The following is a 16,307-nucleotide window of genomic DNA, read 5'->3' on the forward strand; positions in this document are numbered from 1 at the left end:
TGTTAGGCCATCATCTACACGATATAGCCCTGAATTTTCCAATGCGCTGCTCTTTGCAAAAGAGAGATATTGGCAAGGAAAAGCTGTCTTGTACCTTTGCATTTTTCTCCCAAACGAAGGACACTAGAAAGAAAATTTTAAAGCCTCCTGTTAGGCCATCATCTACACGACATAGCCCTGAATTTTCCAATGCGCAGCTCTTTGCAAACGAGAGATATTGGCAAGGAAAAGCTGTCTTGTACCTTTGCATTTTTCTCCCAAACGAAGGACACTAGAAAGAAAATTGTAAAGCCTCCTGTTAGGCCATCATCTACACGACATAGCCCTGAATTTTCCAATGCGCAGCTCTTTGCAAAAGAGAGATATTGGCAAGGAAAAGCTGTCTTGTACCATTGCATTTTTCTCCCAAACGAAGGTCACTAGAAAGAAAATTTTAAAGCCTCCTGTTAGGCCATCATCTACACGACATATCCCTGAATTTTCCAATGCGTAGCTCTTTGCAAAAGAGAGATATTGGCAAGGACAAGCTGTCTTGTACCTTTGCATTTTTCTCCCAAACGAAGGACACTAGAAAGAAAATTTTAAAGCCTCCTGTTAGGCTATCATCTACACGACATAGCCCTTAATTTTCCAATGCGTAGCTCTTTGCAAAATAGAGATATTGGCAAGGAAAAGCTGTCTTGTACCTTTGCATTTTTCTCCCAAACGAAGGACACTAGAAAGAAAATTTTAAAGCCTCCTGTTAGGCCATCATCTACACGACATAGCCCTGAATTTTCCAATGCGTAGCTCTTTGCAAAAGAGAGATATTGGCAAGGAAAAGCTGTCTTGTACCATTGCATTTTTCTCCCAAACGAAGGACACTAGAAAGAAAATTTTAAAGCCTCCTGTTAGGCCATCATCTACACGACATAGCCCTGAATTTTCCAATGTGCAGCTCTTTGCAAAAGAGAGATATTGGCAAGGAAAAGCTGTCTTGTACCTTTGCATTTTTTTCCCAAACGAAGGACACTAGAATTAAAATTTTAAAGCCTCCTGTTAGGCCATCATCTACACGACATAGCCCTGAATTTTCCAATGCGTAGCTCTTTGCAAAAGAGAGATATTGGCAAGGAAAAGCTGTCTTGTACCATTGCATTTTTCTCCCAAACGAAGGACACTAGAAAGAAAATTTTAAAGCCTCCTGTTAGGCCATCATCTACACGACATAGCCCTGAATTTTCCAATGCGCAGCTCTTTGCAAAAGAGAGATATTGGCAAGGAAAAGCTGTCTTGTACCTTTGCATTTTTCTCCCAAACGAAGGACACTAGAAAGAAAATTTTAAAGCCTCCTGTTAGGCCATCATCTACACGAAATAGCCCTGAATTTTCCAATGCGCAGCTCTTTGCAAAAGAGAGATATTGGCAAGGAAAAGCTGTCTTGTACCATTGCATTTTTCTCCCAAACGAAGGACACTAGAAAGAAAATTTTAAAGCCTCCTGTTAGGCCATCATCTACACGACATAGCCCTGAATTTTCCAATGCGCAGCTCTTTGCAAAAGAGAGATATTGGCAAGGAAAAGCTGTCTTGTACCTTTGCATTTTTCTCCCAAACGAAGGTCACTAGAAAGAAAATTTTAAAGCCTCCTGTTAGGCCATCATCTACACGACATAGCCCTGAATTTTCCAATGCGCAGCTCTTTGCAAAAGAGAGATATTGGCAAGGAAAAGCTGTCTTGTACCATTGCATTTTTCTCCCAAACGAAGGTCACTAGAAAGAAAATTTTAAAGCCTCCTGTTAGGCCATCATCTACACGACATAGCCCTGAATTTTCCAATGCGCAGCTCTTTGCAAAAGAGAGATATTGGCAAGGAAAAGCTGTCTTGTACCTTTGCATTTTTCTCCCAAGCGAAGGTCACTAGAAAGAAAATTTTAAAGCCTCCTGTTAGGCCATCATCTACACGACATAGCCCTGAATTTTCCAATGTGCAGCTCTTTGCAAAAGAAAGATATTGGCAAGGAAAAGCTGTCTTGTACCTTTGCATTTTTCTCCCAAACGAAGGACACTAGAATTAAAATTTTAAAGCCTCCTGTTAGGCCATCATCTACACGACATAGCCCTGAATTTTCCAATGCGTAGCTCTTTGCAAAAGAGAGATATTGGCAAGGAAAAGCTGTCTTGTACCTTTGCATTTTTCTCCCAAACGAAGGACACTAGAATTAAAATTTTAAAGCCTCCTGTTAGGCCATCATCTACACGACATAGCCCTGAATTTTCCAATGCGCAGCTCTTTGCAAAAGAGAGATATTGGCAAGGAAAAGCTGTCTTGTACCATTGCATTTTTCTCCCAAACGAAGGTCACAAGAAAGAAAATTTTAAAGCCTCCTGTTAGGCCATCATCTACACGACATAGCCCTGAATTTTCCAATGCGCAGCTCTTTGCAAAAGAGAGATATTGGCAAGGAAAAGCTGTCTTGTACCTTTGCATTTTTCTCCCAAACGAAGGTCACTAGAAAGAAAATTTTAAAGCCTCCTGTTAGGCCATCATCTACACGACATAGCCCTGAATTTTCCAATGTGCAGCTCTTTGCAATAGAAAGATATTGGCAAGGAAAAGCTGTCTTGTACCTTTGCATTTTTCTACCAAACGAAGGACATAGAATTCAAATTTTAAAGCCTCCTGTTAGGCCATAATCTACACGACATAGCCCTGAATTTTCCATTGCGCAGCTCTTTGCAAAAGAGAGATATTGGCAAGGAAAAGCTGTCTTGTACCTTTGCATTTTTCTCCCAAACGAAGGACACTAGAATTAAAATTTTAAAGCCTCCTGTTAGGCCATCATCTACACGACATAGCCCTGAATTTTCCAATGTGCAGCTCTTTGCAAAAGAAAGATATTGGCAAGGAAAAGCTGTCTTGTACCTTTGCATTTTTCTACCAAACGAAGGACATAGAATTCAAATTTTAAAGCATCCTGTTAGGCCATCATCTACACGACATAGCCCTGAATTTTCCATTGCGCAGCTCTTTGCAAAAGAGAGATATTGGCAAGGAAAAGCTGTCTTGTACCTTTGCATTTTTCTCCCAAACGAAGGACACTAGAATTAAAATTTTAAAGCCTCCTGTTAGGCCATCATCTACACGACATAGCCCTGAATTTTCCAATGCGTAGCTCTTTGCAAAAGAGAGATATTGGCAAGGAAAAGCTGTCTTGTACCTTTGCATTTTTCTACCAAACGAAGGACACTAGAATTAAAATTTTAAAGCCTCCTGTTAGGCCATCATCTACACGACATAGCCCTGAATTTTCCAATGCGCAGCTCTTTGCAAAAGAGAGATATTGGCAAGGAAAAGCTGTCTTGTACCATTGCATTTTTCTCCCAAACGAAGGTCACTAGAAAGAAAATTTTAAAGCCTCCTGTTAGGCCATCATCTACACGACATAGCCCTGAATTTTCCAATGCGCAGCTCTTTGCAAAAGAGAGATATTGGCAAGGAAAAGCTGTCTTGTACCTTTGCATTTTTCTCCCAAACGAAGGTCACTAGAAAGAAAATTTTAAAGCCTCCTGTTAGGCCATCATCTACACGACATAGCCCTGAATTTTCCAATGTGCAGCTCTTTGCAAAAGAAAGATATTGGCAAGGAAAAGCTGTCTTGTACCTTTGCATTTTTCTCCCAAACGAAGGACACTAGAATTAAAATTTTAAAGCCTCCTGTTAGGCCATCATCTACACGACATAGCCCTGAATTTTCCAATGCGCAGCTCTTTGCAAAAGAGAGATATTGGCAAGGAAAAGCTGTCTTGTACCTTTGCATTTTTCTCCCAAACGAAGGTCACTAGAAAGAAAATTTTAAAGCCTCCTGTTAGGCCATCATCTACACGACATAGCCCTGAATTTTCCAATGTACAGCTCTTTGCAAAAGAAAGATATTGGCAAGGAAAAGCTGTCTTGTACCTTTGCATTTTTCTACCAAACGAAGGACATAGAATTCAAATTTTAAAGCCTCCTGTTAGGCCATCATCTACACGACATAGCCCTGAATTTTCCAATGCGTAGCTCTTTGCAAAAGAGAGATATTGGCAAGGAAAAGCTGTCTTGTACCATTGCATTTTTCTCCCAAACGAAGGACACTAGAAAGAAAATTTTAAAGCCTCCTGTTAGGCCATCATCTACACGACATAGCCCTAAATTTTCCAATGCGCAGCTCATTGCAAAAGAGAGATATTGGCAAGGAAAAGCTGTCTTGTACCTTTGCATTTTTCTCCCAAACGAAGGACACTAGAAAGAAAATTTTAAAGCCTCCTGTTAGGCCATCATCTACACGAAATAGCCCTGAATTTTCCAATGCGCAGCTCTTTGCAAAAGAGAGATATTGGCAAGGAAAAGCTGTCTTGTACCATTGCATTTTTCTCCCAAACGAAGGACACTAGAAAGAAAATTTTAAAGCCTCCTGTTAGGCCATCATCTACACGACATAGCCCTGAATTTTCCAATGCGCAGCTCTTTGCAAAAGAGAGATATTGGCAAGGAAAAGCTGTCTTGTACCTTTGCATTTTTCTCCCAAACGAAGGTCACTAGAAAGAAAATTTTAAAGCCTCCTGTTAGGCCATCATCTACACGACATAGCCCTGAATTTTCCAAAGCGTAGCTCTTTGCAAAAGAGAGATATTGGCAAGGAAAAACTGTCTTGTACCATTGCATTTTTCTCCCAAACGAAGGACACTAGAAAGAAAATTTTAAAGCCTCCTGTTAGGCCATCATCTACACGACATAGCCCTGAATTTTCCAATGCGCAGCTCTTTGCAAAAGAGAGATATTGGCAAGGAAAAGCTGTCTTGTACCTTTGCATTTTTCTCCCAAACGAAGGTCACTAGAAAGAAAATTTTAAAGCCTCCTGTTAGGCCATCATCTACACGACATAGCCCTGAATTTTCCAAAGCGTAGCTCTTTGCAAAAGAGAGATATTGGCAAGGAAAAACTGTCTTGTACCATTGCATTTTTCTCCCAAACGAAGGACACTAGAAAGAAAATTTTAAAGCCTCCTGTTAGGCCATCATCTACACGACATAGCCCTGAATTTTCCAATGCGCAGCTCTTTGCAAAAGAGAGATATTGGCAAGGAAAAGCTGTCTTGTACCTTTGCATTTTTCTCCCAAACGAAGGTCACTAGAAAGAAAATTTTAAAGCCTCCTGTTAGGCCATCATCTACACGACATAGCCCTGAATTTTCCAATGCGCAGCTCTTTGCAAAAGAGAGATATTGGCAAGGAAAAGCTGTCTTGTACCTTTGCATTTTTCTCCCAAACGAAGGTCACTAGAATGAAAATTTTAAAGCCTCCTGTTAGGCCATCATCTACACGACATAGCCCTGAATTTTCCAATGCGTAGCTCTTTGCAAAAGAGAGATATTGGCAAGGAAAAGCTGTCTTGTACCTTTGCATTTTTCTCCCAAACGAAGGACACTAGAAAGAAAATTTTAAAGCCTCCTGTTAGGCCATCATCTACACGAAATAGCCCTGAATTTTCCAATGCGCAGCTCTTTGCAAAAGAGAGATATTGGCAAGGAAAAGCTGTCTTGTACCATTGCATTTTTCTCCCAAACGAAGGACACTAGAAAGAAAATTTTAAAGCCTCCTGTTAGGCCATCATCTACACGACATAGCCCTGAATTTTCCAATGCGCAGCTCTTTGCAAAAGAGAGATATTGGCAAGGAAAAGCTGTCTTGTACCTTTGCATTTTTCTCCCAAACGAAGGTCACTAGAAAGAAAATTTTAAAGCCTCCTGTTAGGCCATCATCTACACGACATAGCCCTGAATTTTCCAATGCGCAGCTCTTTGCAAAAGAGAGATATTGGCAAGGAAAAGCTGTCTTGTACCTTTGCATTTTTCTCCCAAACGAAGGTCACTAGAAAGAAAATTTTAAAGCCTCCTGTTAGGCCATCATCTACACGACATAGCCCTGAATTTTCCAATGCGTAGCTCTTTGCAAAAGAGAGATATTGGCAAGGAAAAGCTGTCTTGTACCTTTGCATTTTTCTCCCAAACGAAGGACACTAGAAAGAAAATTTTAAAGCCTCCTGTTAGGCCATCATCTACACGAAATAGCCCTGAATTTTCCAATGCGCAGCTCTTTGCAAAAGAGAGATATTGGCAAGGAAAAGCTGTCTTGTACCATTGCATTTTTCTCCCAAACGAAGGACACTAGAAAGAAAATTTTAAAGCCTCCTGTTAGGCCATCATCTACACGACATAGCCCTGAATTTTCCAATGCGCAGCTCTTTGCAAAAGAGAGATATTGGCAAGGAAAAGCTGTCTTGTACCTTTGCATTTTTCTCCCAAACGAAGGTCACTAGAAAGAAAATTTTAAAGCCTCCTGTTAGGCCATCATCTACACGACATAGCCCTGAATTTTCCAATGCGAAGCTCTTTGCAAAAGAGAGATATTGGCAAGGAAAAGCTGTCTTGTACCTTTGCATTTTTCTCCCAAACGAAGGTCACTAGAAAGAAAATTTTAAAGCCTCCTGTTAGGCCATCATCTACACGACATAGCCCTGAATTTTCCAATGCGCAGCTCTTTGCAAAAGAGAGATATTGGCAAGGAAAAGCTGTCTTGTACCTTTGCATTTTTCTCCCAAACGAAGGTCACTAGAAAGAAAATTTTAAAGCCTCCTGTTAGGCCATCATCTACACGACATAGCCCTGAATTTTCCAATGCGTAGCTCTTTGCAAAAGAGAAATATTGGCAAGGAAAAGCTGTCTTGTACCTTTGCATTTTTCTCCCAAACGAAGGACACTAGAAAGAAAATTTTAAAGCCTCCTGTTAGGCCATCAACTACACGAAATAGCCCTGAATTTTCCAATACGCAACTCTTTGCAAAAGAGAGATATTGGCAAGGAAAAGCTGTCTTGTACCATTGCATTTTTCTCCCAAACGAAGGACACTAGAAAGAAAATTTTAAAGCCTCCTGTTAGGCCATCATCTACACGACATAGCCCTGCATTTACCAATGCGCAGCTCTTTGCAAAAGAGAGATATTGGCAAGGAAAAGCTGTCTTGTACCTTTGCATTTTTCTCCCAAACGAAGGTCACTAGAAAGAAAATTTTAAAGCCTCCTGTTAGGCCATCATCTACACGACATAACCCTGAATTTTCCAATGCGTAGCTCTTTGCAAAAGAGAGATATTGGCAAGGAAAAGCTGTCTTGTACCATTGCATTTTTCTCCCAAACGAAGGACACTAGAAAGAAAATTTTAAAGCCTCCTGTTAGGCCATCATCTACACGACATAGCCCTGAATTTTCCAATGCGCAGCTCTTTGCAAGAGAGAGATATTGGCAAGGAAAAGCTGTCTTGTACCATTGCATTTTTCTCCCAAACGAAGGACACTAGAAAGAAAATTTTAAAGCCTCCTGTTAGGCCATCATCTACACGACATAGCCCTGAATTTTCCAATGCGTAGCTCTTTGCAAAAGAGAGATATTGGCAAGGAAAAGCTGTCTTGTACCATTGCATTTTTCTCCCAAACGAAGGACACTAGAAAGAAAATTTTAAAGCCTCCTGTTAGGCCATCATCTACACGATATAGCCCTGAATTTTCCAATGCGCAGCTCTTTGCAAAAGAGAGATATTGGCAAGGAAAAGCTGTCTTGTACCTTTGCATTTTTCTCCCAAACGAAGGACACTAGAATTAAAATTTTAAAGCCTCCTGTTAGGCCATCATCTACACGATATAGCCCTGAATTTTCCAATGCGCAGCTCTTTGCAAAAGAGAAATATTGGCAAGGAAAAGCTGTCTTGTACCATTGCATTTTTCTCCCAAACGAAGGTCACTAGAAAGAAAATTTTAAAGCCTCCTGTTAGGCCATCATCTACACGAAATAGCCCTGAATTTTCCAATGCGCAGCTCTTTGCAAAAGAGAGATATTGGCAAGGAAAAGCTGTCTTGTACCATTGCATTTTTCTCCCAAACGAAGGACACTAGAAAGAAAATTTTAAAGCCTCCTGTTAGGCCATCATCTACACGACATAGCCCTGCATTTACCAATGCGCAGCTCTTTGCAAAAGAGAGATATTGGCAAGGAAAAGCTGTCTTGTACCTTTGCATTTTTCTCCCAAACGAAGGTCACTAGAAAGAAAATTTTAAAGCCTCCTGTTAGGCCATCATCTACACGACATAACCCTGAATTTTCCAATGCGTAGCTCTTTGCAAAAGAGAGATATTGGCAAGGAAAAGCTGTCTTGTACCATTGCATTTTTCTCCCAAACGAAGGACACTAGAAAGAAAATTTTAAAGCCTCCTGTTAGGCCATCATCTACACGACATAGCCCTGAATTTTCCAATGCGCAGCTCTTTGCAAGAGAGAGATATTGGCAAGGAAAAGCTGTCTTGTACCATTGCATTTTTCTCCCAAACGAAGGACACTAGAAAGAAAATTTTAAAGCCTCCTGTTAGGCCATCATCTACACGACATAGCCCTGAATTTTCCAATGCGTAGCTCTTTGCAAAAGAGAGATATTGGCAAGGAAAAGCTGTCTTGTACCATTGCATTTTTCTCCCAAACGAAGGACACTAGAAAGAAAATTTTAAAGCCTCCTGTTAGGCCATCATCTACACGATATAGCCCTGAATTTTCCAATGCGCAGCTCTTTGCAAAAGAGAGATATTGGCAAGGAAAAGCTGTCTTGTACCTTTGCATTTTTCTCCCAAACGAAGGACACTAGAATTAAAATTTTAAAGCCTCCTGTTAGGCCATCATCTACACAATATAGCCCTGAATTTTCCAATGGGCAGCTCTTTGCAAAAGAGAAATATTGGCAAGGAAAAGCTGTCTTGTACCATTGCATTTTTCTCCCAAACGAAGGTCACTAGAAAGAAAATTTTAAAGCCTCCTGTTAAGGCCATCATCTACACGAAATAGCCCTGAATTTTCCAATGCGCAGCTCTTTGCAAAAGAGAGATATTGGCAAGGAAAAGCTGTCTTGTACCATTGCATTTTTCTCCCAAACGAAGGACACTAGAAAGAAAATTTTAAAGCCTCCTGTTAGGCCATCATCTACACGACATAGCCCTGAATTTTCCAATGCGCAGCTCTTTGCAAAAGAGAGATATTGGCAAGGAAAAGCTGTCTTGTACCTTTGCATTTTTCTCCCAAACGAAGGTCACTAGAAAGAAAATTTTAAAGCCTCCTGTTAGGCCATCATCTACACGACATAGCCCTGAATTTTCCAATGCGCAGCTCTTTGCAAAAGAGAGATATTGGCAAGGAAAAGCTGTCTTGTACCTTTGCATTTTTCTCCCAAACGAAGGTCACTAGAAAGAAAATTTTAAAGCCTCCTGTTAGGCCATCATCTACACGACATAGCCCTGAATTTTCCAATGCGTAGCTCTTTGCAAAAGAGAAATATTGGCAAGGAAAAGCTGTCTTGTACCTTTGCATTTTTCTCCCAAACGAAGGACACTAGAAAGAAAATTTTAAAGCCTCCTGTTAGGCCATCATCTACACGACATAGCCCTGAATTTTCCAATGCGTAGCTCTTTGCAAAAGAGAGATATTGGCAAGGAAAAGCTGTCTTGTACCATTGCATTTTTCTCCCAAACGAAGGACACTAGAAAGAAAATTTTAAAGCCTCCTGTTAGGCCATCATCTACACGACATAGCCCTGAATTTTCCAATGCGCAGCTCTTTGCAAGAGAGAGATATTGGCAAGGAAAAGCTGTCTTGTACCATTGCATTTTTCTCCCAAACGAAGGACACTAGAAAGAAAATTTTAAAGCCTCCTGTTAGGCCATCATCTACACGACATAGCCCTGAATTTTCCAATGCGTAGCTCTTTGCAAAAGAGAGATATTGGCAAGGAAAAGCTGTCTTGTACCATTGCATTTTTCTCCCAAACGAAGGACACTAGAAAGAAAATTTTAAAGCCTCCTGTTAGGCCATCATCTACACGATATAGCCCTGAATTTTCCAATGCGCAGCTCTTTGCAAAAGAGAGATATTGGCAAGGAAAAGCTGTCTTGTACCTTTGCATTTTTCTCCCAAACGAAGGACACTAGAATTAAAATTTTAAAGCCTCCTGTTAGGCCATCATCTACACGACATAGCCCTGAATTTTCCAATGCGTAGCTCTTTGCAAAAGAGAGATATTGGCAAGGAAAAGCTGTCTTGTACCATTGCATTTTTCTCCCAAACGAAGGACACTAGAAAGAAAATTTTAAAGCCTCCTGTTAGGCCATCATCTACACGACATAGCCCTGAATTTTCCAATGCGCAGCTCTTTGCAAGAGAGAGATATTGGCAAGGAAAAGCTGTCTTGTACCATTGCATTTTTCTCCCAAACGAAGGACACTAGAAAGAAAATTTTAAAGCCTCCTGTTAGGCCATCATCTACACGACATAGCCCTGAATTTTCCAATGCGTAGCTCTTTGCAAAAGAGAGATATTGGCAAGGAAAAGCTGTCTTGTACCATTGCATTTTTCTCCCAAACGAAGGACACTAGAAAGAAAATTTTAAAGCCTCCTGTTAGGCCATCATCTACACGATATAGCCCTGAATTTTCCAATGCGCAGCTCTTTGCAAAAGAGAGATATTGGCAAGGAAAAGCTGTCTTGTACCTTTGCATTTTTCTCCCAAACGAAGGACACTAGAATTAAAATTTTAAAGCCTCCTGTTAGGCCATCATCTACACGACATAGCCCTGAATTTTCCAATGCGCAGCTCTTTGCAAAAGAGAGATATTGGCAAGGAAAAGCTGTCTTGTACCTTTGCATTTTTCTCCCAAACGAAGGTCACTAGAAAGAAAATTTTAAAGCCTCCTGTTAGGCCATCATCTACACGACATAGCCCTGAATTTTCCAATGCGTAGCTCTTTGCAAAAGAGAGATATTGGCAAGGAAAAGCTGTCTTGTACCTTTGCATTTTTCTCCCAAACGAAGGACACTAGAAAGAAAATTTTAAAGCCTCCTGTTAGGCCATCATCTACACGAAATAGCCCTGAATTTTCCAATGCGCAGCTCTTTGCAAAAGAGAGATATAGGCAAGGAAAAGCTGTCTTGTACCATTGCATTTTTCTCCCAAACGAAGGACACTAGAAAGAAAATTTTAAAGCCTCCTGTTAGGCCATCATCTACACGACATAGCCCTGAATTTTCCAATGCGCAGCTCTTTGCAAAAGAGAGATATTGGCAAGGAAAAGCTGTCTTGTACCTTTGCATTTTTCTCCCAAACGAAGGTCACTAGAAAGAAAATTTTAAAGCCTCCTGTTAGGCCATCATCTACACGACATAGCCCTGAATTTTCCAATGCGCAGCTCTTTGCAAAAGAGAGATATTGGCAAGGAAAAGCTGTCTTGTACCTTTGCATTTTTCTCCCAAACGAAGGTCACTAGAAAGAAAATTTTAAAGCCTCCTGTTAGGCCATCATCTACACGACATAGCCCTGAATTTTCCAATGCGCAGCTCTTTGCAAAAGAGAGATATTGGCAAGGAAAAGCTGTCTTGTACCTTTGCATTTTTCTCCCAAACGAAGGTCACTAGAAAGAAAATTTTAAAGCCTCCTGTTAGGCCATCATCTACACGACATAGCCCTGAATTTTCCAATGCGTAGCTCTTTGCAAAAGAGAAATATTGGCAAGGAAAAGCTGTCTTGTACCTTTGCATTTTTCTCCCAAACGAAGGACACTAGAAAGAAAATTTTAAAGCCTCCTGTTAGGCCATCATCTACACGAAATAGCCCTGAATTTTCCAATACGCAACTCTTTGCAAAAGAGAGATATTGGCAAGGAAAAGCTGTTTTGTACCATTGCATTTTTCTCCCAAACGAAGGACACTAGAAAGAAAATTTTAAAGCCTCCTGTTAGGCCATCATCTACACGACATAGCCCTGCATTTACCAATGCGCAGCTCTTTGCAAAAGAGAGATATTGGCAAGGAAAAGCTGTCTTGTACCTTTGCATTTTTCTCCCAAACGAAGGTCACTAGAAAGAAAATTTTAAAGCCTCCTGTTAGGCCATCATCTACACGACATAACCCTGAATTTTCCAATGCGTAGCTCTTTGCAAAAGAGAGATATTGGCAAGGAAAAGCTGTCTTGTACCATTGCATTTTTCTCCCAAACGAAGGACACTAGAAAGAAAATTTTAAAGCCTCCTGTTAGGCCATCATCTACACGACATAGCCCTGAATTTTCCAATGCGCAGCTCTTTGCAAGAGAGAGATATTGGCAAGGAAAAGCTGTCTTGTACCATTGCATTTTTCTCCCAAACGAAGGACACTAGAAAGAAAATTTTAAAGCCTTCTGTTAGGCCATCATCTACACGACATAGCCCTGAATTTTCCAATGCGTAGCTCTTTGCAAAAGAGAGATATTGGCAAGGAAAAGCTGTCTTGTACCATTGCATTTTTCTCCCAAACGAAGGACACTAGAAAGAAAATTTTAAAGCCTCCTGTTAGGCCATCATCTACACGATATAGCCCTGAATTTTCCAATGCGCAGCTCTTTGCAAAAGAGAGATATTGGCAAGGAAAAGCTGTCTTGTACCTTTGCATTTTTCTCCCAAACGAAGGACACTAGAATTAAAATTTTAAAGCCTCCTGTTAGGCCATCATCAACACGATATAGCCCTGAATTTTCCAATGCGCAGCTCTTTGCAAAAGAGAAATATTGGCAAGGAAAAGCTGTCTTGTACCATTGCATTTTTCTCCCAAACGAAGGTCACTAGAAAGAAAATTTTAAAGCCTCCTGTTAGGCCATCATCTACACGAAATAGCCCTGAATTTTCCAATGCGCAGCTCTTTGCAAAAGAGAGATATTGGCAAGGAAAAGCTGTCTTGTACCATTGCATTTTTCTCCCAAACGAAGGACACTAGACAGAAAATTTTAAAGCCTCCTGTTAGGCCATCATCTACACGACATAGCCCTGCATTTACCAATGCGCAGCTCTTTGCAAAAGAGAGATATTGGCAAGGAAAAGCTGTCTTGTACCTTTGCATTTTTCTCCCAAACGAAGGTCACTAGAAAGAAAATTTTAAAGCCTCCTGTTAGGCCATCATCTACACGACATAACCCTGAATTTTCCAATGCGTAGCTCTTTGCAAAAGAGAGATATTGGCAAGGAAAAGCTGTCTTGTACCATTGCATTTTTCTCCCAAACGAAGGACACTAGAAAGAAAATTTTAAAGCCTCCTGTTAGGCCATCATCTACACGACATAGCCCTGAATTTTCCAATGCGCAGCTCTATGCAAGAGAGAGATATTGGCAAGGAAAAGCTGTCTTGTACCATTGCATTTTTCTCCCAAACGAAGGACACTAGAAAGAAAATTTTAAAGCCTCCTGTTAGGCCATCATCTACACGACATAGCCCTGAATTTTCCAATGCGTAGCTCTTTGCAAAAGAGAGATATTGGCAAGGAAAAGCTGTCTTGTACCATTGCATTTTTCTCCCAAACGAAGGACACTAGAAAGAAAATTTTAAAGCCTCCTGTTAGGCCATCATCTACACGACATAGCCCTGAATTTTCCAATGCGCAGCTCTTTGCAAAAGAGAGATATTGGCAAGGAAAAGCTGTCTTGTACCTTTGCATTTTTCTCCCAAACGAAGGACACTAGAATTAAAATTTTAAAGCCTCCTGTTAGGCCATCATCTACACAATATAGCCCTGAATTTTCCAATGGGCAGCTCTTTGCAAAAGAGAAATATTGGCAAGGAAAAGCTGTCTTGTACCATTGCATTTTTCTCAGAAACGAAGGTCACTAGAAAGAAAATTTTAAAGCCTCCTGTTAAGGCCATCATCTACACGAAATAGCCCTGAATTTTCCAATGCGCAGCTCTTTGCAAAAGAGAGATATTGGCAAGGAAAAGCTGTCTTGTACCATTGCATTTTTCTCCCAAACGAAGGACACTAGAAAGAAAATTTTAAAGCCTCCTGTTAGGCCATCATCTACACGACATAGCCCTGAATTTTCCAATGCGCAGCTCTTTGCAAAAGAGAGATATTGGCAAGGAAAAGCTGTCTTGTACCTTTGCATTTTTCTCCCAAACGAAGGTCACTAGAAAGAAAATTTTAAAGCCTCCTGTTAGGCCATCATCTACACGACATAGCCCTGAATTTTCCAATGCGCAGCTCTTTGCAAAAGAGAGATATTGGCAAGGAAAAGCTGTCTTGTACCTTTGCATTTTTCTCCCAAACGAAGGTCACTAGAAAGAAAATTTTAAAGCCTCCTGTTAGGCCATCATCTACACGACATAGCCCTGAATTTTCCAATGCGTAGCTCTTTGCAAAAGAGAAATATTGGCAAGGAAAAGCTGTCTTGTACCTTTGCATTTTTCTCCCAAACGAAGGACACTAGAAAGAAAATTTTAAAGCCTCCTGTTAGGCCATCATCTACACGACATAGCCCTGAATTTTCCAATGCGTAGCTCTTTGCAAAAGAGAGATATTGGCAAGGAAAAGCTGTCTTGTACCATTGCATTTTTCTCCCAAACGAAGGACACTAGAAAGAAAATTTTAAAGCCTCCTGTTAGGCCATCATCTACACGACATAGCCCTGAATTTTCCAATGCGCAGCTCTTTGCAAGAGAGAGATATTGGCAAGGAAAAGCTGTCTTGTACCATTGCATTTTTCTCCCAAACGAAGGACACTAGAAAGAAAATTTTAAAGCCTCCTGTTAGGCCATCATCTACACGACATAGCCCTGAATTTTCCAATGCGTAGCTCTTTGCAAAAGAGAGATATTGGCAAGGAAAAGCTGTCTTGTACCATTGCATTTTTCTCCCAAACGAAGGACACTAGAAAGAAAATTTTAAAGCCTCCTGTTAGGCCATCATCTACACGACATAGCCCTGAATTTTCCAATGCGCAGCTCTTTGCAAGAGAGAGATATTGGCAAGGAAAAGCTGTCTTGTACCATTGCATTTTTCTCCCAAACGAAGGACACTAGAAAGAAAATTTTAAAGCCTCCTGTTAGGCCATCATCTACACGACATAGCCCTGAATTTTCCAATGCGTAGCTCTTTGCAAAAGAGAGATATTGGCAAGGAAAAGCTGTCTTGTACCATTGCATTTTTCTCCCAAACGAAGGACACTAGAAAGAAAATTTTAAAGCCTCCTGTTAGGCCATCATCTACACGATATAGCCCTGAATTTTCCAATGCGCAGCTCTTTGCAAAAGAGAGATATTGGCAAGGAAAAGCTGTCTTGTACCTTTGCATTTTTCTCCCAAACGAAGGACACTAGAATTAAAATTTTAAAGCCTCCTGTTAGGCCATCATCTACACGAAATAGCCCTGAATTTTCCAATGCGCAGCTCTTTGCAAAAGAGAAATATTGGCAAGGAAAAGCTGTCTTGTACCATTGCATTTTTCTCCCAAACGAAGGTCACTAGAAAGAAAATTTTAAAGCCTCCTGTTAGGCCATCATCTACACGAAATAGCCCTGAATTTTCCAATGCGCAGCTCTTTGCAAAAGAGAGATATTGGCAAGGAAAAGCTGTCTTGTACCATTGCATTTTTCTCCCAAACGAAGGACACTAGACAGAAAATTTTAAAGCCTCCTGTTAGGCCATCATCTACACGACATAGCCCTGCATTTACCAATGCGCAGCTCTTTGCAAAAGAGAGATATTGGCAAGGAAAAGCTGTCTTGTACCTTTGCATTTTTCTCCCAAACGAAGGTCACTAGAAAGAAAATTTTAAAGCCTCCTGTTAGGCCATCATCTACACGACATAACCCTGAATTTTCCAATGCGTAGCTCTTTGCAAAAGAGAGATATTGGCAAGGAAAAGCTGTCTTGTACCATTGCATTTTTCTCCCAAACGAAGGATACTAGAAAGAAAATTTTAAAGCCTCCTGTTAGGCCATCATCTACACGACATAGCCCTGAATTTTCCAATGCGCAGCTCTTTGCAAGAGAGAGATATTGGCAAGGAAAAGCTGTCTTGTACCATTGCATTTTTCTCCCAAACGAAGGACACTAGAAAGAAAATTTTAAAGCCTCCTGTTAGGCCATCATCTACACGACATAGCCCTGAATTTTCCAATGCGTAGCTCTTTGCAAAAGAGAGATATTGGCAAGGAAAAGCTGTCTTGTACCATTGCATTTTTCTCCCAAACGAAGGACACTAGAAAGAAAATTTTAAAGCCTCCTGTTAGGCCATCATCTACACGATATAGCCCTGAATTTTCCAATGCGCAGCTCTTTGCAAAAGAGAGATATTGGCAAGGAAAAGCTGTCTTGTACCTTTGCATTTTTCTCCCAAACGAAGGACACTAGAATTAAAATTTTAAAGCCTCCTGTTAGGCCATCATCTACACAATATAGC

Source organism: Pseudophryne corroboree, unplaced genomic scaffold (assembly GCF_028390025.1).
Source record: "Pseudophryne corroboree isolate aPseCor3 unplaced genomic scaffold, aPseCor3.hap2 scaffold_799, whole genome shotgun sequence".
NCBI lineage: Eukaryota > Metazoa > Chordata > Amphibia > Anura > Myobatrachidae > Pseudophryne > Pseudophryne corroboree.